The 26,409-nt window shown below is 36.1% G+C and overlaps 1 protein-coding gene and 1 long non-coding RNA gene across 2 annotated transcripts in view; one reads left to right on the top strand and one right to left on the bottom strand.

Moving 5' to 3' along the window:
* Positions 1-26,409, bottom strand: part of LOC128250621 (uncharacterized) — a 391,225-nt gene that overhangs the window by 44,320 nt on the left and 320,496 nt on the right. The window lies entirely within an intron of this gene.
* The window catches only part of LOC149131284 (uncharacterized), a 90,347-nt gene that overhangs the window by 28,576 nt on the left and 35,362 nt on the right, over positions 1-26,409 (top strand). The gene's annotated exons all lie outside the window — the stretch shown is intronic.

The following is a 26,409-nucleotide window of genomic DNA, read 5'->3' as shown; positions in this document are numbered from 1 at the left end:
TAAAGCTGTGTGTGTATAGAAATGTGAGTATACATATATATATATATATATATATATATATATATATATATATATATACATACACACACACACATGTGTGTATGCGTATACGTTATTCATTTTCATATATATATATATATATATACATACATACATGTGTGTGTGTGTATATACATACATACAATGTGATGATTTATTATACGTTTATGAAACTGAACATATAGATGTGCATGTGTGTGCAGCCTGCGTTAATATGTATACATTTATGTATTCTTGCATACGTCTGTGAGACTGTTGCACGTCGTCGCCGATAATTCGATTTGGTCTGTCAACTTGATGTGACTTCAATAGGGAACGACACCAGCCTCACTCCCCGTCCTCCACCATCTTTCTGCGCACAAGAACCAACCCACTGCACTAACTATACCTCTACCTATCCCTCTCATACACTAAAACCGCTCGCCCGTTCTCAACACATCCGCTACCCCACGCCTCCCTTGAGTTTCGCCATCACCGCCGTTTACAACTTGTATATTCATGTTATATATTGGTCAGTATCCTCATTATGGGCGTCCTCTCTACCAGCTTCGACAATAGCAACACCGACATCAACAATATGAACAACAACAACAATAATAACGGTAATGATAACAATATTGACAACTACAACAAAAGCCACGATTATCTTGCTCGGCACATCTACTTATATCATCTCAACTCCAAATACTGGCAACCATCACCAAAACCTCCAGCACCAACACCAACCACCATCATCATGGTCATCATCATCACCGCCACCACTACCACTACCATCACCATCATCATTACCAACACCACTCCAGCACCATCATCATCACCATCTCCATCTCCACCGCCGCCACCACTACCATCATCACCACCACCACAACCACTACCACCACCATCATCATCCCCACCTCCATCTCCACCGCCGCCGCCACCACCACCACCACCACTATCAAGACTATGGCTACCACCATCATCATCAGCACCCCACCCCACCCCACGGCCACTACCATTACGACCCTTTCAGTTTCACAGCTTATCATCACACTCCCCGTTGCCGCACCATCTTTGCCCCTCACATACTTGCACGCATCATGTCGATGTAGTGCACTTGGCCAAGTAACTGTCGACATCGTGTTTGATGAGAAAATAAACAATGGACGACTTGATGAGTTAGTAAGGTGGGGGCGGTGGGGAGCGAGTAGGATTGAAGCAGAGTTTTGTGGGGGTTGGCGGAGGTGTTTGATGAGCAACAGGAGGAGGTTAAGGGATTTGAACGTGTTGAGTGAAATGAAGGAGGAGTTTATGGGTCGGATGTGCGCGGATTACGAATGGGAGAATGAGAAGAGAAATACATGAGACAATGTGTTGAGGGGAGAGAGACAGGGAAAGAGAGAATGATTGAGAGAGAGAGCGGAAAAGAACAACAGAGAGAGAGGAGGGGAAAACGAAAAAGAAGGGCAAAGAAAAGGAGGAAATGGAAGATTTGCGAAAGGGCTGACGAAATTGAAACTAACAAAAATTGGGTAAAATAAATGAGGAAACGATATTGAATGAAGATTGGCAGAAGAAAGATGAATGGAGTGTGTGAGGAGAAGAGAGAGAGAGAGAAAGAAAATGAAAGAGAGAGAGAGCTAAATAGAAAGAGAGAAGGATGGAAGAGTGAAAGAGAGAGAAAGGTAGAGGGAAAGAGAGAGCGAGAGATGAGAGACAAAGAAAGGGAGAGAGGGAAAGATGGGGAGAGGGAGTGAGGAGAAAAAACAAAAGGAGAGAGCAAGTGGGAGGAAGAGAAAGAAAGGCAGGGAGTGTGAGAGGATAAGAAAGGCAGAGAGAGACGAAGAAATGAGTGAAAGAGAGACAAAAAGAAGGAAAGAATAACGGGCAAAGAGACCGTTGAACAATAGATGTGATTACTATCAGGTGATAACAGTAACAGCCTTTTCGTTTACACGTGTTGAACTGACCAACGGTTGTGAATTTACGAAGGCGACAATGTTAAAAAAACTTTCTGAACAATTTAAGCATGTGTTTTTATTCGTTGCACCATGTTATAGACAATTCCTTCGCCTTTCTCTATCCATTTTCCCAATACACAAAAATAAATTCGGAGTCATAAAAAAATAAAAAAAAAATCATATTGTATTTACAAAGTGGTTTATACCAGGCTGAGTCGAAATGTTTTCGTATTTCAAGCTTTAGTTTATAGTTGCAACAAGTCACATGCGAAACCCGTTTGTTCATCACAATATATCGCATTATATTCTATTCTCAGTTGTCATCGTTGTGTAATAAGCTCGATTCCGCGCATTTAGCGTTTGACTGGTTTTGAGGTAAAGAAAGCTCTACATCCGTTGTCAAACTCATCCACATTGTTGATCCTCTATCAAAAGGAAATGAGGCATGGCTCGAAAAAAGTTGTAATGGGAGAGTGCAAGGTCTGAAGTGCAGGCAGGGTGAAAAGCAGCACTTGAAGCCCTTCTAGTTTCTCAAGTTTGTGCGTGGCCACATTGACAGTGGGTGCTGTAGATTTGCTATGCTGTAAGTGTGCGCGTCTTTGATTGAACAATGCCGAGTAAGCGGGCATTCACAACGTCAGGTGCTCGCTGCAGATGCAAAGGTTAGCGTTTCCAGCATTAGCATCTGGGACAAACTCACATTCGTCCAAACACACATGAAACTCTGTTCGATTCGCCCTTGTTTGACAACAAACTCTACAAACGGACCGACTGCTAAATGTTAAGAGGCTACGGTGAAGTTCAATCTCCCGAATGCTTCATAAAATGATGGATCAGAGGCAAAAAAAGTGCGTCGCGAAAGAGAATTTAGACTGGGATAAAGGATCTAAGATAAGGTGTCTAAATTTCCTTTCTATTTAATTTCACACCAAGTCTAATGACGAAATTAAGAATTATATATAATTAGCTAGAATTAAAGGTGAGACTATAGGTTGACTTCGATACATATGTGCTATGTTGTACTCAGTGTATATGTATCATCACGTATGTATGTATGTATGGCTGTCTGTTTATCTGTCTGTCTACCTACTTACCTGCCTCTCTCTCTCTCTTTCTCTTCTCTCTCTCTCTCTCTCTCTCTCTCTCTCTCTCTCTCTATAATGTCCATCTAACTACCTATCATCCTGGTATTTTCTTTTGTTTGGGATCTGGCTCCTCTTCGTCGTCGTTCTACTCCTCCTCCTTTATTTAATTAAATATCTGCATCTATTTTTTACACTCTTCTTTACTTTCTCTCTCTCTCTCTCTCTCTCTCACCCACTTTACAATATCGATCTCTATCTGTACTTCGCCCTTTTTTCTTGCTTTCTGATTACATTCTAGAATGGCCCAAGATCCATGTCGTATTCTAGCACTCTCCCTGCTGCTGTTCAGGCTGTGTGTATGTCTCTTTCTCTCTCTTTCTCTCTCTCTCTCTTTTTCTCTCCTGTGTATACACACACACACACACACACACACACACACACACACACACACACACACACACACACACACACACACACACACACACACACACACACACACGCATATATGTATGTATATGCACACATTCGTATATATATATTTGTTTATATATATATAGTTATGTATGTAATATGCTTGTGTATGTGTACGTATGTATCTATACACATACATGTGTGTATATATATATGTGTGTGTGTGTGTGTGTATATATATATATATGTATACACACACACACACCAATACATATACACACAAATACGTTGTGTGTCTATCTCTCCATTTATCCGTTTAGCCTATCTACCTCAACTACCAACTGAATTCTTTAATTAAATCTCCCTCTCACTCTTTAATTAAATGTCTCTCACTCTTATTCTCTCTTTCTCATCCTCTTTTCCCCGCTTTCATTAGCCCTCTCGCTCTTCATCTCTCTCTCTCTCTCTCTCTCTCTATTCTTCTCTTTCTTACCTTCTCTAATTCCCTTCATTCTTCATTCGTTCCGTTTCTCTTTCCTCCGTCCTATTTAGTTATTTTCTATTCAAGTCATTACTTCTTTCCATACTTGTTTGTTGCTTTCTTTCTTATCGTCTGCATTCTTCCATTATCGTTGAAGCAGTAATTCTTTTTTTTTATTCTCCAAGGAATCGATTGTTTCTAATATGTTATATTGAATCAAAATCTTTGAGATTCAAATTCCTCAAAAAGAAACGAAGACGAGAAGACAAAGAAAAACAGAAATAACAACAAAATATTTTAAAAAAGGCAATAAAAATATAAATCGTAATCCACAATAGCGGAAAACAACAAACCGGAAGCTTATGAAATGCAGCTGTTGTTGTTGTTGAATTTGTGCTGAAGGTGTTTTAACCCTAGGTCGGATAATAGAAGGTATTCTAACCAAAATGATACTGTAGCAGTGATTCGAAACATGAACCGATAGATAACTGTTCAAACACCACCAGTAAGACATACCAATCTCACGTGATCGACCTAGTGACTGACCATTTAGTGTAAGTTATGGTTTTCTCGAACATTCAAAAATTTTTTATCTCCTATAAAAATAAAAGTTCAGCCCACATTTAAATATTTGCGGATATTTTTTCTGTTAATTCAAGTTGTTGTTGGCACTCCGTCACTTACGGCGTCGAGGGTTCCAGTCGATCTGATCAACGGAACAGCCTGCTCATGAAATTAACGTGCAATTGGCTGAGCACTCCACAGACACGTGTACCTTTCACGTAGTTCTCGGGGGGGGGGGATATTCAGCGTGACACAGTGTGACAAGGCTGACACTTTGAATTACAGACACAACAGAAACAGAAGGTAAGAGTGAGAGAAAGTTGGGGTGGAAGAGTACAGCACGGTTCGCCACCATCCCCTACCGGAGCCTCGTGGAGCTTTAGGTGTTTTCGCTCAATAAACACTCACGATGCCCCTTCTGGGAATCGAAACCACGATCCTATGACCACGAGTCCGCTGCCCTAACCACTGGGCCATTGCGCCTCCACTAATTCAAGTAAACAACGAAATATATCTGAAATTAACAGCTCCCCATTTCACCAACCAAGCAACCATTACGAAAGCACAATCCTGTTCTAGACATATTATATCCGAAATATTATGAATATCTATCTATCTATCTATCTATCTATCTATCTCTGTTTGTGTATACGGTTCATGCCAAAGTTATCGATTATACTCAATTTCTATCTACACCCCAATTTGTTAGTCTGCCTAATCACTACAGAAAAACCAATTACTTTAAATGGTGTCAATGATAACGTAGTGGTGTAGACAACGAATCAGGAGATGATGTAATTAGTATAAAAATGTTAAGAGTTACCACCAAGGTGGGGTATGTGATTGTGTGTGTGTATGTCTACGTATAAACGCGCTCATGTATACGCACATTTATGCACATACGTACATACACACGTACATACATACATATATATATATATATATAATACATATATATATATATATATATGCATACATACAAACACACACATATATCATTTATTTATATCATTATTATAACTGAACATAAAACCAACATTGAATTAACGTGAGTATACACACATACGCACACACGCGTATATACGTGCACACACATAGTCTTTTGTATTTTGTATCTGTATTTATACATATGCGAGAGTTTGTGTGTGTGTGTGTGTGTGTGTGTGTGTGTGTGTGGGTGTACGTAATGAAATAGGCGCGCCTAAACAAAAGGTCTTAGGAAAGTAAGCGGATGTACTCAAATCAAACAAATATATACAGCTTAATAAAAAAAATAATAAAGCACGAAGATGAAATGAACAGTCTTTGCTCATAAATCACCACAGTTGTTTCTGTGCAATGGCTACAACTGTTAATTGGTGAGTTTTCCATTTCATACCATTACATAAATGACTATGTAATTATCTAAATAAATAGATAAATAAGCAAAATCGACCTATAACGATTATATATATATATATATATATATATATATATATATATATATATATATATGCACGTCTGTGTGTCTGTGTGTTTGTGTGTGTGTGTGTGTGTCTACGACTGTGTATGTGTGTGTCACTTCATGTGAACTCGCATGCCTGTACACAGGCACACGTGATAGATCTTCCCGTCGAAGACGAAGTTTGAGCCTTCAGCTTTTGCCGAATCAGCTGCGCAAATGATTTGTCTATAGTAATTAAATATTCATGCTGTACATTAGCATATTTCCTCCATCAAAAGAGGTCTATATAGGCATGTGAAAGTAATAAAAAAATCTGAGAGAAATGTTGGCCAGATTCAGCGAAACATGGAATGGAAGGGATAAATAGGTAGATAGATAAACAAGAAGACAGTGATGGTCGACCAGACAAACTAAAAGAGAGGGAGGTGGAGAGGGAGGTGGGGAGGGAGAGGGAGTGAGATAGATACATACATACATACATACATACATACATACATACATAGAAAACAGTAAGATAGAATGACAAATTTAGAGTGCAACAGAAATAAGTAGACCAACACATTGTCACAGAGGAACAGACAAACTCGAATACGCCCCCCTCTCTCTCTTTCTCTCCCTCTTTTTCTCTTTCTCTCTCTCTCTCTCTCTCCCTATCTCTCTCTCTCCCTATCTCTCTCTCTCCCTATCTCTCTCTCTCTCTCTCTCTCTCTCTGTCTCTCGAAGAGACACATACACACTAAAGACTATGGCGTCGGCGAATATCCATTCCGTGTGTCATATTTTTGCGTTGCAACAATTTGCAAAGGTTAACATTCCAATCAGCAATATTCTCCGGCAGCATTTTCACTCTGTTGATTCCTGTAAATTATTAATAGATTTTGGCGTAAGAAATCATCAACGATGGCAAATTAGTTCTCAGACAAAAGATCTGTGGAATTACCAGCCACAATGGTAGAATGCTATGCTCCATGTTTATCATGTATTAACTTCCATTTTCACTTTAACATGGCAATTTGTATTCTTGCACCAAAATCTTCGGCGATGTTCCATGAAGTTTCACCAAGATTTTGTTCGCTAGAATGGTCGATAAACGATGCCGAATACGAAAGAGTTATTTATTTACAAAGGAAGGAATGGAAGAAAGAACGTACAAGACCCAAAGATGCCAGGTAATGCTGAGTAAGTGCTATGGACAGACTATAGTTAAGCTCCAGGTTCGGTGATTATGCGAATGAGGAGTCCAATGTAGGTTATATATCAGCATGCGTATATATAAAAAATTAACACAATGAGATAAAAATCCAACGGTGTGAAAGATTTCAGAACATTTAGACCTTCTCTTTATAAATGTTCTGAAATCTTTCACAGCCTTGGAATTTTATTTCATTCTGTTAATTTTATATATATATATATATATTCATTAAAAAAGATCCTTAAAATATGTTGGGGTATCTATATATGTATGTTTGTTTGTCCGTCTATATTTCTGTCTGTCTATCAGTCTCTGTCTATCAGTCCACGCACAAACACGTTTAGACACTTAGATAAGCTTCGGCCACAACTGGCCCAGATTATGATTAAATGGCACCACCTGGCAAAGACATTCACAGTCATTCTTCAGGCACCATTACCCATTCGTATAAAAAAGTTATTGTTTACAGCGATATATCTGGGTGTAAATGGTTTACCTGGAATTCGTTGGAGATGTTCATCTAAGAACCGTTTAAATATTAAGATATCTTTGTCTTCTGCCATGTTTCTTCTCACGATGTTAAAGAGAGCAGCTACAGACGAGGCGAAACAGTTATATATATAAATACACTCCTTTATATGTGTGTCTGTGTGTGTGTTCGTACACATATGTCGATACAATGCGGAGCATAATCAATGCCTGTGATTGAGCTACAAAATCGAAGTTCTTTTTTCCCAACTCAAGATTGGCACCTTTTACCAGAACCGATACATAAATCCTTTCTTTACAAGTTAAATTCAATAGAAATAATCGCAATTGGCGTTGGCCGTTCAGATCACCAATAGGAAGTTAACGTTTCATAGATAACTCGCAGACATATGTTCTTTGAGGTAGCGAAGATTTATTGTTGGTCTGCTTTTGTTCGCGCAGCCTCGAGTGACTTACAAAACCAACCTTAGAAAGATAAACTCTGTTTCAAGTTGAACATGAAGGGAATATTGATATCTATGGGATTTATTTCCTTGCATCTCATTGCAATTTTCTCTGTTTAATAATATTTTGCTCCTGAAAATGGAAGTACTGAGATGCCCTATGAATTGCATTTTGCCAACTTACAACATAATGCTTATCTGCTTTTTTTTTTCCTTCTCAGAGCGAATTTAAGACACTATTGCTGTCTTAATTTCTGTTCGTAAGGGATTCGTTTACCCGTTTATCAGAACATAGTTCTCTCTACCACAGACGCTTTAAAATTCTTTCGCTTACTTTAAGAAATGCATAAGTTGTGGGGTTTGGCCTGTTGTGTTGCAAGACAGCTGCTATACTTATAAATTTCGCTAATCAAAGGATATTTGTTATAATTTGGATCCTCGTCCACTTGTCTGTTATTGTCGGGTCTGTAATATTCTTGACGCCACAATTGTGTTGTGGCAGTAATCCGCGTCTTATTATCGAACTATCACTGGGACTTCCGCAAGACAATGACTTTGAAACGTCTACCTTGACGGTAACTCGAACTCGTATATGACACGTAACTGTCACTGACTTCAACTGAGAACTTGTACAACGACTCCACTACTACTACTGCCCTCCTACCACGACTTCATAGGGCCTGGATCATACCACTTTTTTTTTTACCTGGGAAGGGTAGTACCACTTTCGCGGCAACAATATTAGTATCCCCTTCCGTATTTGACCGCCACGTCTGGCTCTACGATGCAATAACCAAATACGAATCAGCGGAGATCCACTTCACACGCTGGATCGGTTCTCCACAAAGTAGTGAATGGCAAAATAAAGTTAAGAGATTTAATGCACGCCTCACGCCATATTCAGTGCTATATGATCATATTTCAAATCTTCTTTAAGCTGATTGTCTTTCACTTTCCAGGAGTCCATAAAACAGCATTTTTCATAGAGTTATAATTTATCTCGTAATAAATTGAAGAAAATGTCTGATATGTCGGCGCGAAGTCTCTATATATAGCATTATATAATTAAAGAACGTCATATATTCTTAAAATCTAGGTCATTTGCTCTCTCTATTAACTGTTTGTTCATAAAGCCATCGCTTATATTTTAGACTCCAGGTTTACTGCCAAATTTTCTCGTAGGGCCTGTTTCCTTTCTTTCGGTTGTATGTATATATGTATGTACATACGTGTGTGTGTGTGTGTGTGTGTGTGTGTGTGTGTGTGTGTGTGTGTGTGTGTGTGTGCCAATCTCTCCCTCTCTCTGTCTCAATATACATATACAACCAAACGCACGCGTACGCAAACAGCTGCAAACATTTTTTCCATATGTATGTGTATATATATATGTCTATCAATCGATCTGTCTATCGATCTGTCTGTCTACACACACACGCGCACACACACACACACACACACACACACACACATATGTTTATGCGCTTGTGTGTGTGTATTTTTATGTTTTTGGCTGCATCTTTGTCTCTATCAATCTATTTATAGACATGTATACATATACATACATTTCTACAGGCACACACACACACACACACACACACACAAACACACACACACACATACACACACACACACGTTTACATATTGTGGTAGCTGAAAGGAGAGCTACTGAGATCTTGATGGATATCGTATCCCATTTTCACGGTTGACAAGTTACAAAGGTCAGTGTTGTATGCGGCATTTATAGAAAAATATCTTTTGCCAGGAGAATTCCTCAGGGAATCGACAATTCACAAGACTGGAAATAAATTTTAGAATAGCAGATTGATAGGTTTCTTATCCCTTTGTCTAAATATAACGCGATGAATATACATTCGAACGTCAATATGTAAGTAGGTGCATACATACATACATACATACATACATACATATATATATATATATATATATATTTGTGCGGGTGGGTATATATACATGTACACATGTATACATATATATGTGCATACATAGGTATAACTACGCACACACACACACACACACACGTATCCCTTGATCTACATATGTATGTATTTATCTGTCGATCGATATCAATCTGTCTATATCTCGCTGCACACGCACACAGACAGAAGACACACACACACATATATGTATACTTTCATGTGTGTATGTATTATCTATCTATCGATATCTTCCTACACACACACACACACACACACACACACACAGGTTTATGTGTAGCGCATGTGCGTGTGTAATTGCGTATATTGAAATGAATATGACATATATATATATTATATGACATGGTTGATTGATTGAGAACTTCACAAAGTACGAAGAGCCCTTAAGTTCATTCTCAGAGCGTGGAAAATTGGGCAAGTGCTTTGACCAAAGCATTGTGCCAACCGCCCACGTAATCCGATTTAGGGAAATTATATGAGCAGAAACAATATGGAATCCCGTCATAAGAAGTGTAATAGAAAAGGTTTAATATTGTCATTTACAATGGTCTCGCTCTTTCAGTTGTAAAAAAAAAATTAAGCCCTATCAGTCAATATGGCTTGGGAGGGAAGGATTCGCGGTCGTAGGATCGCGTTTTCGATTCCCAGACCGGGCGTTGTGAGTGTTTATTGAGCGAATACACCTAAAGCTCCACGATGCTCCGGCAGTGGGTGGTGGCGACCCCTGCTGTATTCTTTCACCACAACTTTCCCTCACTCCTCCTTGTTTCTGTTGTACCTGTAATTCAAAAGGACCAGCCTTGTCACACTCTGTGTCACGCTGAATTTCCCCGAGAAGTACATTAAAGGTACACGTGTCTGTGGAGTGCTCAGCAGGCTGTTCCGTTGATCGGATCAACTGGAACCCTCGTCGTCATAACCGATCGAGTGTCACGCATGTATGTTCATACTCTATACCACATCCAACCGTATCGCGAGCGTCTCAACGGAACCAAGAGAATAGAGCAACACAAGAATCAAATGTTGTCATGAGCAAATGAATTAAACATATCATTTCTCAAGTCTTCTGATTTATACTAGAATTTATTACCTTCTGTCGTTAATAAATAAACATATCTGTTGAGAATTTCCTTGAATTTATGTTTATTCATGTAATATTACAATCTAGCGTTATTGTTGTTGTTTTTTTGTTTTGCTTGTACTTGAGATATTTGTCATCATCATGTTAATGCGGTTGTGGTTATATTTGATTGCTAATAGATTCTCTGCTGGTCTCTTGGATGGTCAGCTGTTCTGTTCTGTCTCCTGAATATTTTCTCATGAAATTAATGTAAACGTGACTGGGTATTCTGCAGTGATGCGTACTTTTAAGGGAATTCTCAGGGCGAATCAGAGCGATGCTGTTCTGTTTCTGAATTATTGCGGTATAGGGTCTAGAGAGAGACAACAGGGCAAGGCAGAAGGAGGAGGAGTAGGAGGGAAAGAAGAGGAAGAAGGAGGAGGAAAAGAAGGAGAATGGAATGAAAAGTAGCGCGGAGAAAGAAAGAGGAGGAAAGGAAGAAGAAGAAAGCAAGAGAAAATCGAAGAGAGAAGAAAGAGATAATGAAGAACAAGCAGTAGAAGAAAGAGAAGAAAAAGAATAAGCAAAAGAAGAAGAAAACGAAGAGAAAGAATGAGACGGTTTTCACTGCTGAAGGGATATGCAATGCTGAAGTGTCACACACGTACCTCAGATTTGTGCCGCAGAACATGAGGAAATGAAATATAGAGATATCACTGCTAGACACACTGATAGTGACGTTGGTGCTCCGCTTGTTGTCAGGTTTGTGCCATAGTGTAAACGCTTTGATATTTGGTCTGTTCAAACCTTGATGGCTTCGGGTTAAAGGGCAACGAAAGGAACAACAAGGTACTTACACGGATCCGTTTTCTGTTTAAGTATTGCGATTCAAATATATCATGTTTTTGTTATTATTATCGTCAAAGTGGTGAGCTGGCAGAATCGTTAGCACGCTGGACGGAATGCTTAGCGGTATTTTATCCTTCGCTAGGTTCTGAGTTCAAATTCCGTCGAGGTCGACATTACCTTTCATCCTTTCGGGGTCGATAAATTAAGTACCAGTGAAACGGACCATTCATAGCCATTTCCTGTATGTGTATATATATATATATATATATATATCGTACAAATAATTATTTATAAACGAAAGAGATGAACTTAGACAGGACACCTTACATGCTAGAAAGGGCAGTCAAAACTCCGACCACGATTAAAAGGAATTTCAAATGAAATGAAAAAAAAATGTATAGTCTATTAACTTTATTACGCATGCTAGCCACCTATATGAAAATCTTTCTAACTTTCCTACCCTTACTATTTTCACAGTGTGTGTATGTATATATATATATATATATATATATATATATATATTTATATATATGGTACAGTAGATTTATAATCAAATATTTGAAATTATATTGAAATTGCATAAAAAATATTAAAATATTTTGTCGATTGTAGAAATACAATCAATTTGTTGCACACAAATGTTAACAAAATCTTATATGGACCCCCAAGGGCCATATAGAGTTCGTTTGAGAATCAGTGTTCTAGATAGTCGACCTCAAACCCCCCCCCCCCCAAAACAACAGGTAAAGTGTATACAAACAATTCAGAGTTTGTGAATTAGGGTCGAACCTAGAACTGCACTTCCAGAGGTTAATACACTTCAAATGCTTCCAAAACTAAGTCTTTTACGCAGTCTCTTGGGTGTAGGATCATACAACTTTGTATATCTCAGCTCATAATGTTTGAAACATTTGATCTGTTTTTCACTTTGTTTTATATTTTGTTAATATTTTTCTGTTTTTTTTTTTGTGCGTGGTTTTTCATCTGTGACATTAATTTCTAAAATTTCTTACCTTTTTTGTTTCTCATGAAATCATTTCTTATAGAAGGGTAATACTAGTTCTTTCGTTTGAGACTGTCTTATATTTTGTTTTATAACTTTGACTATTGGTGTTAGTGTTACTACTACTTCTTCTATTGTGTCCATATCCTTATACTACCAACTATTTTCTGTCTGGAATAAATTCCAGGCCAATAAGACTTAATGAGGTTCCTTGAAAAAAATATGTTCCTTCCTGACTCTCTGGCTCGCACCACTTCTCTCTCTCTCTCACACTCACACACACATACAAACACACACACACATTCACACCCTCTCGCAGCATCTCTCTGTCTCTTTGAATATCTCGCTACATTAATCCCAACTCCTATTCCCTTCTCTTTCAGTTTAATTCACTCACTTTAATTTCCATCTCGCTTTAAATCTTTCACAAATTTTCCTCTCCCTCAGTCTCTCGTCATCTGATTTTCATTTACACAACCCACTTCACATTCTATCACTCTCTACTTACTCTGTTAAAATGATAGCAACATCAGTGTTAAACATTTTATACGACGATACATAATGATGTATATATATATATATATATATATATACATATATGCACATACATACACACACATATATACTTGCATACACACATATTAACACACTCTAACACACAGCATAGTCATATATATATATATACATATATATATGTGTATATATATATATATATATACATATATATATATATATATATATATGACTAACATATTCAATTATTTTACATTTTATACAAACACTTTTTATAATCATGATTGTTGTTGTTGTTATTCTCATTATTTTGTTATTATACATTTTATGCGTATCCATTAACCACTCTCATTTGGGCCCCCAAATTTAAACACACATTTTCGTGTGAATTTTGTTAAAAAAAGGTTCCTTAAAACTCCAAAAAAAAAACCTTAAACTTTGCTAAACAAGAATATTCAAACAGAATTATCGAACAATCGATAAAGTGCGTGTGTATGTGTATGTATGCATATATCTATATGTATATCTTTGTGTGTGTGTGTATATATATATATGTGTGTATAAGTATACATACATACATATGATCACAAACTTTAAAAAAATGATACATAAATCAAGAATGGAAAAGTTTCACAAAAATATAATAAAGCGGAAACTAGTTTAGTAATTAAGTTAATAAAATCTCCCTTAAAAATATAATTGCAAATAAATAAATATATAAAATTGAAATTTTTCTCAGCTCCCCTAAAATATCTTTAATGAATATTTATTAAAATTATCAACTATAAAATGTGTTACGAGAATACAACATTGGAATAATTAATGGATGAGAGAGAAAAATAAACGCAAGAAAAATATTTCAGCAGGAGGAGTTCAATGAGTAACTGTGTTTACATTGATTGTTTGCAGAGAAAGTGTATGTTAACATAGATTTAGATTGATGGGACGAGTATGTATATGTATGTATATATGTGTGCGTGTATGCACATGTCTACGTGTCTATGTATTTGTATCTGTGTATATACATATATATATATATATATTCATTGATTCTTTTATGTTTCAGCCCTGAGGCTGATAGACAGAAAGAAAAATAGATAGATTTTCGAAACTTATTGGGTTCTCATCAGTGATATCTTTATAAACAAAACACCTACACACACAAACACATTTGTTTATGTATATATGAATGAATGCACGTATGTATGTATGAATGTATGTGTTTGCATGTGTGTTTATATGAATGTATATCTATCTTTCTGTTCATCCATTTGTCTTCATACTTACCTATCTACATACATACATACGTATGTATCTATCCATTTACCCATTTATCTACCTGGCTCATTATATATATATATATATATATATATATATATATATATATATATATATATAATGAACCAGGACCACTTGATTCGAGAATATAGATGATTTAGATCTCATATAGAAGCAGTTGTTGAAGCTGAAGGTGACTTCATTGAATAACATTATAGAAAAGAAGGTTTATTTTTATCCTCATAGCATTTTTTGATAAATAAAGTTATCTGTTATTATTTAACCTTTTTTATAAAAAAAAAATCTGTCCTCAAATGTCTTGTGCACCCTGTATAATATTATGTAATTATATATATACACACATGCACACGCACGTACACATATATGTATATATATATATAGATAGATAGAGAAAAAAGGCATACATACGTGCATGTGTGTGTGTGTGTATGCGTGTCAAGCAGCAGCGGCCGCAACTTGTATGCAAAAAAATTATCCAAAATAGAGTCTGGTGGTATGCCGTTATCTTCTCGCGACTCTTATCCTATATTTCAAGTTCATAAAGAAAATATTTTGACAACAGCATATGCAGATGAATAAACATGGCAATAGTGATATCGTTAGAAGCAGTAAACCATTCCTGATTCCAACTTTTCCAACATGAAGCTGGTAATTTCTCTTCTGTTACTGAATATTAAATTTTCTGTTTTAAATTCTCTCACTAACATAGGAAATAATCCGCTCCAGAAATTCAAGGTGTTTATCCATAATTTTCAGTAATCTGTGGAAGTATTATCTTAGTTATTTGGATACGAATTTAATATGAACAAAAAGAAATTTTTGCTTTACATCTACAAAAAATTATCTGGAAACCATAGCGAATAAGAATTTCTTGTTGAACTCAGAGAATCGTATGATGTCGCCAATAATATTAGGTATCTCACGCATACATCAACAGACCTTCCCTATCGCAGAGCTTGTCTGTTTAGACTGACGATGGATCACCCGCTTTTTTTGCTTGGCTACTCTGAAAGGATACAAAATGGCTGCTTTAAATTAGGGGGTTCAACAAGAGATGCAAAATGTAGGAATTAAGCTTTCTGTAGCAGATATAAATTAAAATCTCTTTCACTTGTTTCAGCCATTAGACTGCGGCCATGCTGGGGCAGTGCCTTAAAGAATTTTAGTGAAACGAAACGATACAAATTCTTTTGTTTTTTTAATGTCTGGTCCTTAATGTGTGTGTGTATATGTATAGGGTTAGTTGTTTTAAGAAGGTAGCAATAAAAGCAAACGAAGTAAATGCATCAACAACAGAATACAAGAATATACGGATAGAATGAAAAATGAAAGACACGAAATATGAGAGACTGAAAAACTGCAAAATATTATTTATAATTTCAATAAATTATTGGCTTTCGACAGTATTAATTATTTATATATCTTACACAGAGGCAATAAAACAGAAAATATCACAAGGGAGAAGCAATTCATAAAAAGGGAATAGCAATAAATATATTAATAATGATAATAATGGTACAAATCTTGGCAGAAACCCATTAAATATAATAATAATAATGAAAAATAACAAATTTAAAAAATAATATGAATGTATGCATGTATGTAAGTGTCTATTTATACAAATATATATATATATATATATATATGTGTGTGTGTGTGTGTGTGTGTGTGTGTGTGTGTGTGTGTGTGTGTGTATATATACATATGTACACACATATAGTGGATATAGTCATAAGCCACACATACACACAATTACATTTAAAGAATCACGCTCCTACATACATGTACAAGAACACACAAATATGCACTTATACAGTTACATGTGTGTGTGTGTATATATATTTATATATATACACACACACACACACACACACACACACACACACACATATATATATGCACACACATACGGATGTGCACACGTATTTGTGAACTTTACACCGTACAGGGAAGCGAACTAGCGCGCACTCATACACAAGCACATCTTTATAAAGCTATGATTTGATTTGTTTTAGATTTACATTATGTATGTATGTATATATATATAATGCGTGTGTATGTATATATATACACACACATGACATGTATATATATATATATGTATATATATATATATGTATATATATATATAAATATATATACACACACATATAGATACGTATATGTATATACAATATATATATATATATGTACCCATATGCATACATCTATGTATCTCCCCATATATATATATATATATATATATATATATATATATACATATATATATCTGGTGTTTGAATGTATGTATGAACACTGAAAAAGCTACACAAGTGTATATGCCCCCCCCCAAAAAAAAAACGTAACCGTCGAACGCTGCCTCATTTTTCATAATTATATATTGTATTTTTGTGTTCAATAATTGTCATTTGTAGGTATTTGATCGTATTGTGTATTTGTGTTAAGTGTAGTGTTGAACGTAATTGGTTTGGTGTCTTTCTCCAATTTCATTGTTTTTCTTACTTTATGATGTTGTATGAGTATCATTTTCTATGCTAATTCGCATTACATACGTGATGTAGAAAGTAATATGAAATGTATATTGATGTTCAGGCGTGGCTGTGTGGTAACATGTTTGCCTTCTAGCCATAAAGAGACTGGGTTCAGTCCCTTTGCGAGGCGTGTTGCAGAAGTGCGTTTTTCTACAGGCTCGGGCCGCGCAAAGCCTTGTGTGAGGAATTTGTAGACGGAAACTGAAAGATGTCCGTCGTGTATATATGCAATAATTATAACGATAGTGAATATGAAGACCGGTACATCCTCAATTTATTTCCATTTTTTTTACAGTATGTCATATGTCCATGGTTACGACGACCTACACGTGTTTCTGCTGCACAGAGACCTGTGCAGTTTCATGCAGTGTTTTTCAACCAGCTTGGCTCGAAGTGAGCAAAATTCAGTTATGTCTAGTGATTAGGGTTTAGGAAGGAAAAAATGGGAGGCTAGTTTGAATCTGACAATCGTTATGGTTGTAAAATTCTGTGGTTGACCTTGGATTCACACCAGTTGTTGGCCGAAGTCAGCATATATATATATATATATATATATATATATATATATAAGTATGGAGGCTCAGTTCACAGATGATCTAAACAACTAGGTTCGCTAGGTAAGAGCTGTAATGGATTACCAGGGCTCCAAGATTATAGCGGAGATAGTAGTTGTGGAGCCGTTGTAGATTTCCGATGCAGCGGATATACAATCGTTAGAGAGGAGAAAGAGTGTTTCTGCGGTATCCTAGAGTATGGAATATTCCGTCACCAGATATTTACACTATTGGGACTTGAACCTACCTGAATTTACACAAAGTTGCACCTAAGAACTTACGGACTTCTACATGATCGGAAAGTTGAACTGTGATCTTTTGTGCTCATTTTTTTTTCTTTTCTTCCTTCATTTCATATTCCTTTTCTCCTCTCCACACGTGTGTTCGTGTGGGCTGTATCATATCAGTAACCGTTCTGTTATTATTATAGTCCACCCATCGAGAGATAAATATCATTTAATACACACAAAATTTATATGCGAGCTACTATTATTTTCATGCTGTGGAAATGTAACAATTCTCTTGATTTATATATCGTGTCTTATGTCTCTACGCAGTCGTTCATCCTATATGTCGAAATGTATGTTTCTTTTAATCCCTCACACATAAAAATATTTACGCATCTCAATATTGACAAGGATAATATGTAAGACCACTTCTGCTGGTGTTTATATACTTTGATACACTTCACCAGAATGTATGTAACAAGCAGTAGTCTCTAACCGTTTTCTTTGCCATCTGTAGACAAGGATCCTATTTTTATCACCAATGTGTACATAGCGAAAATTGTTTTACAAGTCTCTTTATCATTCGCTGGTGAAAGAATCAGACGTGTATATATTTTCCTGTGACAAAAACATGATATTTGTAATTGGAAGAGAAACAGATTTTGTCTATGTATTTATGTCAATAACTACATCTTAATAATATTGTCAACTCGACTAGCTGTATATCTGGATGATGAATTTGTTGCACAGAACCGTATTTTTATCACATATTTCAGCTGCGGTTTTTAAACGCAAGCCATAACGAAATATTTCGAGTTATTTGTTTCTATTACAAAAATATATATTTGGAAAGTTATTTTGAATACTCTTTTTATTATTATAATTATAATTATTATTTTTTTAAACTTTTTGCACGTAAATTCAGCGCATCTGAGTTTTTGATATATTTGCAGTTTCCGTTTATCTCCGGTGTTATCACCAGGGTGTATATCAGAACAAATGTCTTTATATACTAATATATATACACATATATATATTGTTGTTATTGTTGGCACTCCGTCGCCTACGACGTTGAGGGTTCCACGCTCGTGAAATTAACATGCAAGTGGCTGAGCACTCCACAGACACGTGTACGCTTAACGTAGTTCTCTGGGATACTCAGCGTGACACAGTGTGACATGGCCGACCCTTTGAATTACAGGCAAAACAAAAACAGGAAGTAAGAGTTGTGGTGAAAGAGTACAGCAGGGTTTGTCACCATCCCCTGCCGGAGCCTGGTGGAGCTTTAGGTGTTTTCGCTCAATAAACACTCACAACGCCCGGTCTGGGAATCGATACCGCGATCCTATAACCGCAAGTCCGCTGCCCTAACCACTGGGCCATTGCGCCTACACACACACACACACAGACACAGACACACATACATACATATATATATATATATATATATATATATATATATATATAGATTGAAGCATGTGCCCATATACATATAGAATTATATCTGTTGGTCAGCAATTAGCCCGGTTCCTTTAGCGCTGGTCATTCTAGTCACGTGGAACAAGATTAGCAGCAGTATTAACTTTGTTTCTGTATTTGAAAGGTCGAAGGAAACTTTGTGTTGTATTGTAAGACGCATCGCGGTTGTAGTTCGTTGAAGAAGAAGAAATAAAAACAACAGCAACGTAATCATTAAGTTGTGTAATGCACGTCTTTCACAAAAACACCTTCGCGGTTAAAGATCCATAACCTGGTTTTGGTGATTCTAAGACGAAACCCGAGTTATATTTGGATTTCTCACGTTATGTTTGATTAAATTTAACCACTGTGGACATAATATTATTATGAGCTGAGAAAATTGGCGCCATTGCAATTAGCCATTAATTAATTATTCTTGGTAAAAGAAATCAATCTCCGGGGTTCATTTCTTAAGCTCTCGTTCGCATTACCTTACAGATGACCTCACTAGTATAGAAAAGAAGCGTTTCCATGTCAGTAGGACAGACTTGTGTCAATGCAAGATTTGAATTTAATTCTATCTTTAAATCACGTATTGATTACTTTAAAATAATGTAATATGATAGGAAATCCTCTCAAAAATTACCAGATGATACTGAACATCTCTAAGTCACACAGAAGTGTGTTCGGTTCAGAAGGCACAAGGCCAGAAATTTAGTCCTACTGGCTGCCGGTTCTGCCAGATCGCCGCTATGCTTAATTAAAATATGGATTTCAAGTTTTGGTATACGGCCAATAATTTTGGGGGAGTGGCTTTGTCGATTACATTGACCCCCCCCCCCCCCAGTGTTCAACTGGTAATTATCTTATCGACCGCAAAAATGTTAAAAGGCAAAGTCGACCTCGGCGGAATTTAAAGTCAGAACTTAAAAACGGACGAAATGACGCTAAGCATTATGTCCGGCGTGCTAACGATTCTGCCAACTCACCGCTATGTTCAATAAAAATATTAATAATCCTTTGTACTATAGGCACAAGGCCTGAAATCTTTTTTTTCTTGGGGGTGGGGAGGCGGTTTTAGTGGATTAGATCGACGCCAGTACGCAACTGAAACTTAATTTATCGACCCCGAAAGGTTGGAAGTCGAAGTCGACCTCGGCGGAATTTGAACTCAGAATACCAAAACACGGACGAAATGCCGCTAAGCATTTTGCCCAGCGAGCTAACGATTCTTCCTGCTCACCGCTATGGTTAATAAAAATTATTAATAATACAAATGATAATAGCAATAATAATTTTTTTTTTCTAATATCAAAATTTAGCAATAGAAAGTTACATACAAAAAAATATATAAATTCTTTGCGCAGTCCCCTACTCCCTCACCGCACCTTTTTTCTACGCGCACAAAACTCACACCCCTCCCCTAGACATACACTCTGTCACGCTAACAAACGGAACAGTAGGTTACAATAATGAAAAGTTAGAGCAGACAACAACTAGAACACTAGAGAGGCGACCTAAATTTTCTGGACGAAGATTTTGCAGAACGTTCTTTGAGACGTATGACAGCCGTAAGATAGGTGTACTGGTGCTGTGCCAATCATTCTTGAAGAAGGCTAACATCAATTGAAACAAAAGAGTGAACAGATATCTCACTTGAGTGTTTCTCTTCATTTATGTATACGCTCGTCTTGTCAGTTGAGGTGTGGTGGCCATTCGAACGTTCTTGTGGGATATATGCGCATATGTTTGTGTGTGTGCATACGTTTGTATGTGTGAGAGAGTATATGTGTGTGTGTGATGTATACATACATATATATAAGACAATTTTATACACATGCATATATATATGTGTATATATATATATATATATACATACGCACACACGTATATATGGATGTATATATACATAGTAATACATAATTTTGTATTCATACATATATATATGAATATATATTTTTATATATATGTAAATATATATGTGTATATATACATGTGTATATATGTGTATATATACATGTGTATATATGTGTATATATACATGTGTATATATGTGTATATATACATGTGTGTGTATATATGTGTATATATACATGTGTGTGTATGTATATATATATATATATGCATATACGCATGCGTATGTATTAAATGTGTGCTTATATGCATACACACTTTGATTTGTACATTTGACTTTCAAAATAAATGGGTACACACGCATACACATATATAGTGTGTACGTATGTGTGTATATGTGTGTGTGTGAGAGAGTTGTAAGTATACACATACGAAGACATACGTGAGCGTGAGAATTTTTGCGTGGAAAAATGAGTGTGTGTGTGTTCGCCTCTTATAAATCTTGTCACAGAAAATAGCAAAAACAACCATGGATTCTTTAGAATGAAATTCTTCGCATTTGCCTTATTTCATTACCTCCCTCTCTCCCTCTCTCTCTATCTTTCCCAATTTCTGGAGACGATACTACGTTGGTCTTTTGAGAGCAGATGAAGTAAGATGTTTCCACTGTATGGACAGTCTCTTTGTCTCTAGCTCAAAGTCATCAAGCCAGCATTCATCTTGGCTAAGGCGACTTTAAGGCAACCAGCTGCATCTGTCTCAAACGATGTCTGATTTTCAGTGATGTGAGCAACTTGGTACGCTTTTGATCAGGTATCACAAGACGATGCACTTACGGAGCAGAAACCTTAGTTTTGCCAAGTGCGTTGTGCTGAATATCTTCAATTTAGCTACGTGATGTTCTACTAGCATTGGCCATTTGGTTTATTGTAAATATGGTTTATTGTCAATTAGTTTATTGCCAATTACCTGTCACCCAGTGCGAAATTCGTGTATAAATGTTTATCATAACACTGTGCATATTTTCTGTTACTACTCTGAGTTTTTCAATTCTACATTTTATTGGGGAAAATATTACAAATCTAAGACTAGCGAAAGAGAGTTATCTCAAGACGCACACAACAGCACACACACTCCGGATATAGATACACATATAATACACAAACCGGATATAGGTTTTGCACTGTTTTAGCCGGCATCAACCTGATGTGCGAAAACCAAGACTAATTCATATTTGCCAATTCATGGTCAGTATTTGCTAAGAACCCATCAACGATTCAAATATGGTGGTTTGCAAATAGTGATCACATTGAATAGATTTGCCTAGATATCAATCAATTTGCAAATATCAATTATCGTTATTAATATGATTTACAATTCAATTATTTCTAACTTAATGTAGCCAAGCCAATGGTCATTTAAAATTGTATCAATGGATGGATTTACGCTGAGCGCTATTGTGTTCTCTCTTAATTATATTCCCTGCTGTCAGTTATTGGATCATTATTAAAGTATATATATATATATATATATATATATATATATATATATATATATACACAAATACTTATCCATCCAACCACCTATCCATATAGATATGTGTGTATAGTCATATATCAATGTATACTTACATACACATCAAGAAAGGAAACCCTACACTACTTGGCAGGTAAAGGCGCATGGCTCAGTGTTTAAAGCGTCGGGCTCACAATCATTGTGCAGTGAGTTCGATCGTCGGAGCGGGCTGTGTGTTGTGTTCTTGAGCAAAACTCTTTATTTCACGTTGCTCCGGTTCACTCAGCTCTAGAAATGAGTTGCAAACACCACTGGTGCCAAACTATATCGGCTTTTGCCTTTTCCCGTGGATAACATCAGTGGTGTGGCGCGGACAGGGGAGCCTGATACGCAAGGACGACTGCTGGTCTTCCATAAACAACCTTGCCCAGACTTGTACTTCCGAAGAGATCCGATGCTCATTCGTCACTGAAGGGCATCTTTACTCTTTACTAATCAGTATACCATTTCTGCCGAATCCTTTGGTTTGTACGAGAGCTAGTTATCGTAGAACTATTGAGATTCTCCCTATTATTTTTGGTTTCATATATGTAGCAACCACTTTTGGACGCTTTTCCTTTGTTTTCTCATATTCTTGCCGCACGTACAATATTTATTAGAAAACTTCACCAGATTACTTGATGTTTATTCTGAAGCAACAGAATATCTCCTTGCCTAAAAAAAAACAAAAAAAAAACATAGACAACAGACTCGAATCATTAGTAAAACATGAATTATACATTATATTTAAATATCGGAAAAATGATATCAGTAGAATCTGTATTTAAATTTTCATCATTTTCTAGCAGTAAACAAGTTGGTTCCACTTTGTTACGAAAAGAATCTTTAAATTATAATCGTCTGGTCATTAATAATGTAGATAATAATTGCTTTGTAAATTTAACCAGTTTGAAATTAATATTGAATGCAAAGTAAATGATTAAGTTTCTTCTTTAGAAGTTTTTAGAAATCGGTAAAACTTTTATTCCATTTAGTAATTCGGATGTTACCATCATTGTGCGTGTGAGAAATTCGTTGCTGTTTTCCGACAATAACATTTTGGTTAAACTTGGTAGCCAAAATTTGATTTATACAGCTATAGGATTGTATGACAGGATTGACAATGGGAAATTGAAAAGATGTCACTTCTTACAGTTAACTGGGAAGAGATTCCAAAGGAGCACTGCCTTTACTCGAACAAATCGATCCTAGTACTTATTCTATTGGTGTATTTTGCCGAACCGCTAGGTTATGAGGACGCAAACGCAGCAGCATCCGTTCTCAAGCGACGGTGGGGGAGGAAAACACACACACACACACACACACACACACACACGTATATAGATATACGACAGACTTCTTTCAGTTTCCGTGTATCAAATCCACTCACAAAGCTTTGGTCGGCGTGAGCCTATAGTAGAAGACACTTGCCCAAGGTGCCACGCAACGAAACTGAACTCGGAACCATGTGGTTATTAAGAAAGCTACGTACCACACAGCCACTCCTGCGCAAATATATTCTTATATTATGTATATATTCATTTATACTCACATACAAACACATGAATGTATGCATATATACATACACACATATATATATATATATGCATATATATACACACATATATACATATATACATATACAAACGGATGTATATATATATATATAGCAGGAGGAGGCGCACACTCACTGGTGCGTGTTTCCCGCCTTTCTCAGAATTTTATTTGTTTACACGTAGATGATTGCGTATCTTATATTTACTAACATTTGTTACTAGTATGAGATAGTTTGCAACTTTATACCACCACAACTACAAGTTGCAGCAGTAGTAGTAGTAGTAGTAGTAGTAGTAGTAGTAGTAGTAGTAGTAGTTATTGTTGTAACACATATATGTAAGTGAATTGTGTATGCACATATTTTTTCGATTAAGACTGATAAAACCATTGTGAAAAAAAGAAAAAAATGAAACGGAACAAAATAAAAGAAAAACCCGAGTTTATAGAAACAAACATCTTTCGATTAAGAAATGTTGTTTTGAGTGGGTTGTAAGAACTAAAAGGAAAATAAGAGAGCAGAGCTAATTTTATAGATTACCTCTGCATAATTCTCACCAAGTTCCTTGTTATCATCCCTACAGCTGCTACTTTTTAACCTACTTTTATCGCGGTTACTTACTTGTGAACAGCATGTGTCACGGATATAATTCTGAGTTGATTTTTCTAAAAAAAAAAAAAGAGGCATTTTTTTTTTTTGTGTGTGTCCAATGAAGAAATGTAAACTTTCTTATTACAGTTTGTTTCTGTTAGCACGTGATCACGCGAATGGCGGCGGAAAGGAGCGAACGAACGGATGGAGTATATGTGTGAGAATGAATAGAAGTGTGTGTGTGTGTGTGTGTGTTCACGAGTGTGAAGCTATGTTTTTCTGTATATATATGTGGGTGTGTGTAAGATTATTGAATTATTGAATTATATTGTTTAGTTTGGCTTTATACATATAAACACTCATGTTAAAGTACATATATAATATACACTAATAGGCGCAGGTATATGTCTGTCTATCTATATTTACATATATATATGTATATGTATTCTTTTCTGCTCAAGGCACAAGGCCCGAAATTTTGGGGGAGGGAGGCCAGTCGATTAGATCGATCCCAGTGCGCAACTAGTACTTAATTCATCGATCCCAAAAGGATAAAAGGCAAAGTCGACGACGGCGGAATTTGAACTCAGAACGTAAAGACAGACGAAATAGTATATGTATATATACATATGTCATATGTATAACAGATATAAATGAGTATATAAATATATATATATATATATATATATATATATATATATATATATATATATATTACACACACATATATATCTAATCTTAAAGGGTAAACTTTTCTGTTACATAAAATATAAGTATATACACAACCACATAAAAACAAATATAAACATACATACATACATATATAAATACAAACATATATAGTAATCCCTCGCTATATCGCGGATGACCTACCGTGGTTCACTTATCGCGGTTTATTATTTAAGATCATGTCGATTGCCCCGTGGTGTTTTGCATTTATAATAAAATAAACATATAGAAATTATAAAAATAATTTTAAAAAATTACAGTGTAGTAGTTTGTACTTCGCGGATCTTCACCTATAGCGCGGGGTTGGCAGGTTGGTAGGGAACACCCGCGATAGTCGAGGGATTACTGTACACATATGAGACTATACACACACTTATATATTGACATATACAGAGTGTTTCATAGATATGTAAAACTGCAGGAAGACATGCGTGTGTATATGAGACAAGCCTAAATATATACATACGCAAAACTATACATCCACACGTCTATATACGTTTATACAAATATTCCTATATATATATATATATATATGTATATATATATATATATATACACGTGTGTGTATGTGTTTCTAATTGTTAGTTAC

This window comes from Octopus bimaculoides, chromosome 23, assembly GCF_046866305.1.
Source record: "Octopus bimaculoides isolate indiv1 chromosome 23, ASM4686630v1, whole genome shotgun sequence".
NCBI classification, from domain to species: domain Eukaryota; kingdom Metazoa; phylum Mollusca; class Cephalopoda; order Octopoda; family Octopodidae; genus Octopus; species Octopus bimaculoides.
This window is presented reverse-complemented; position numbering and strand designations above follow the sequence as displayed.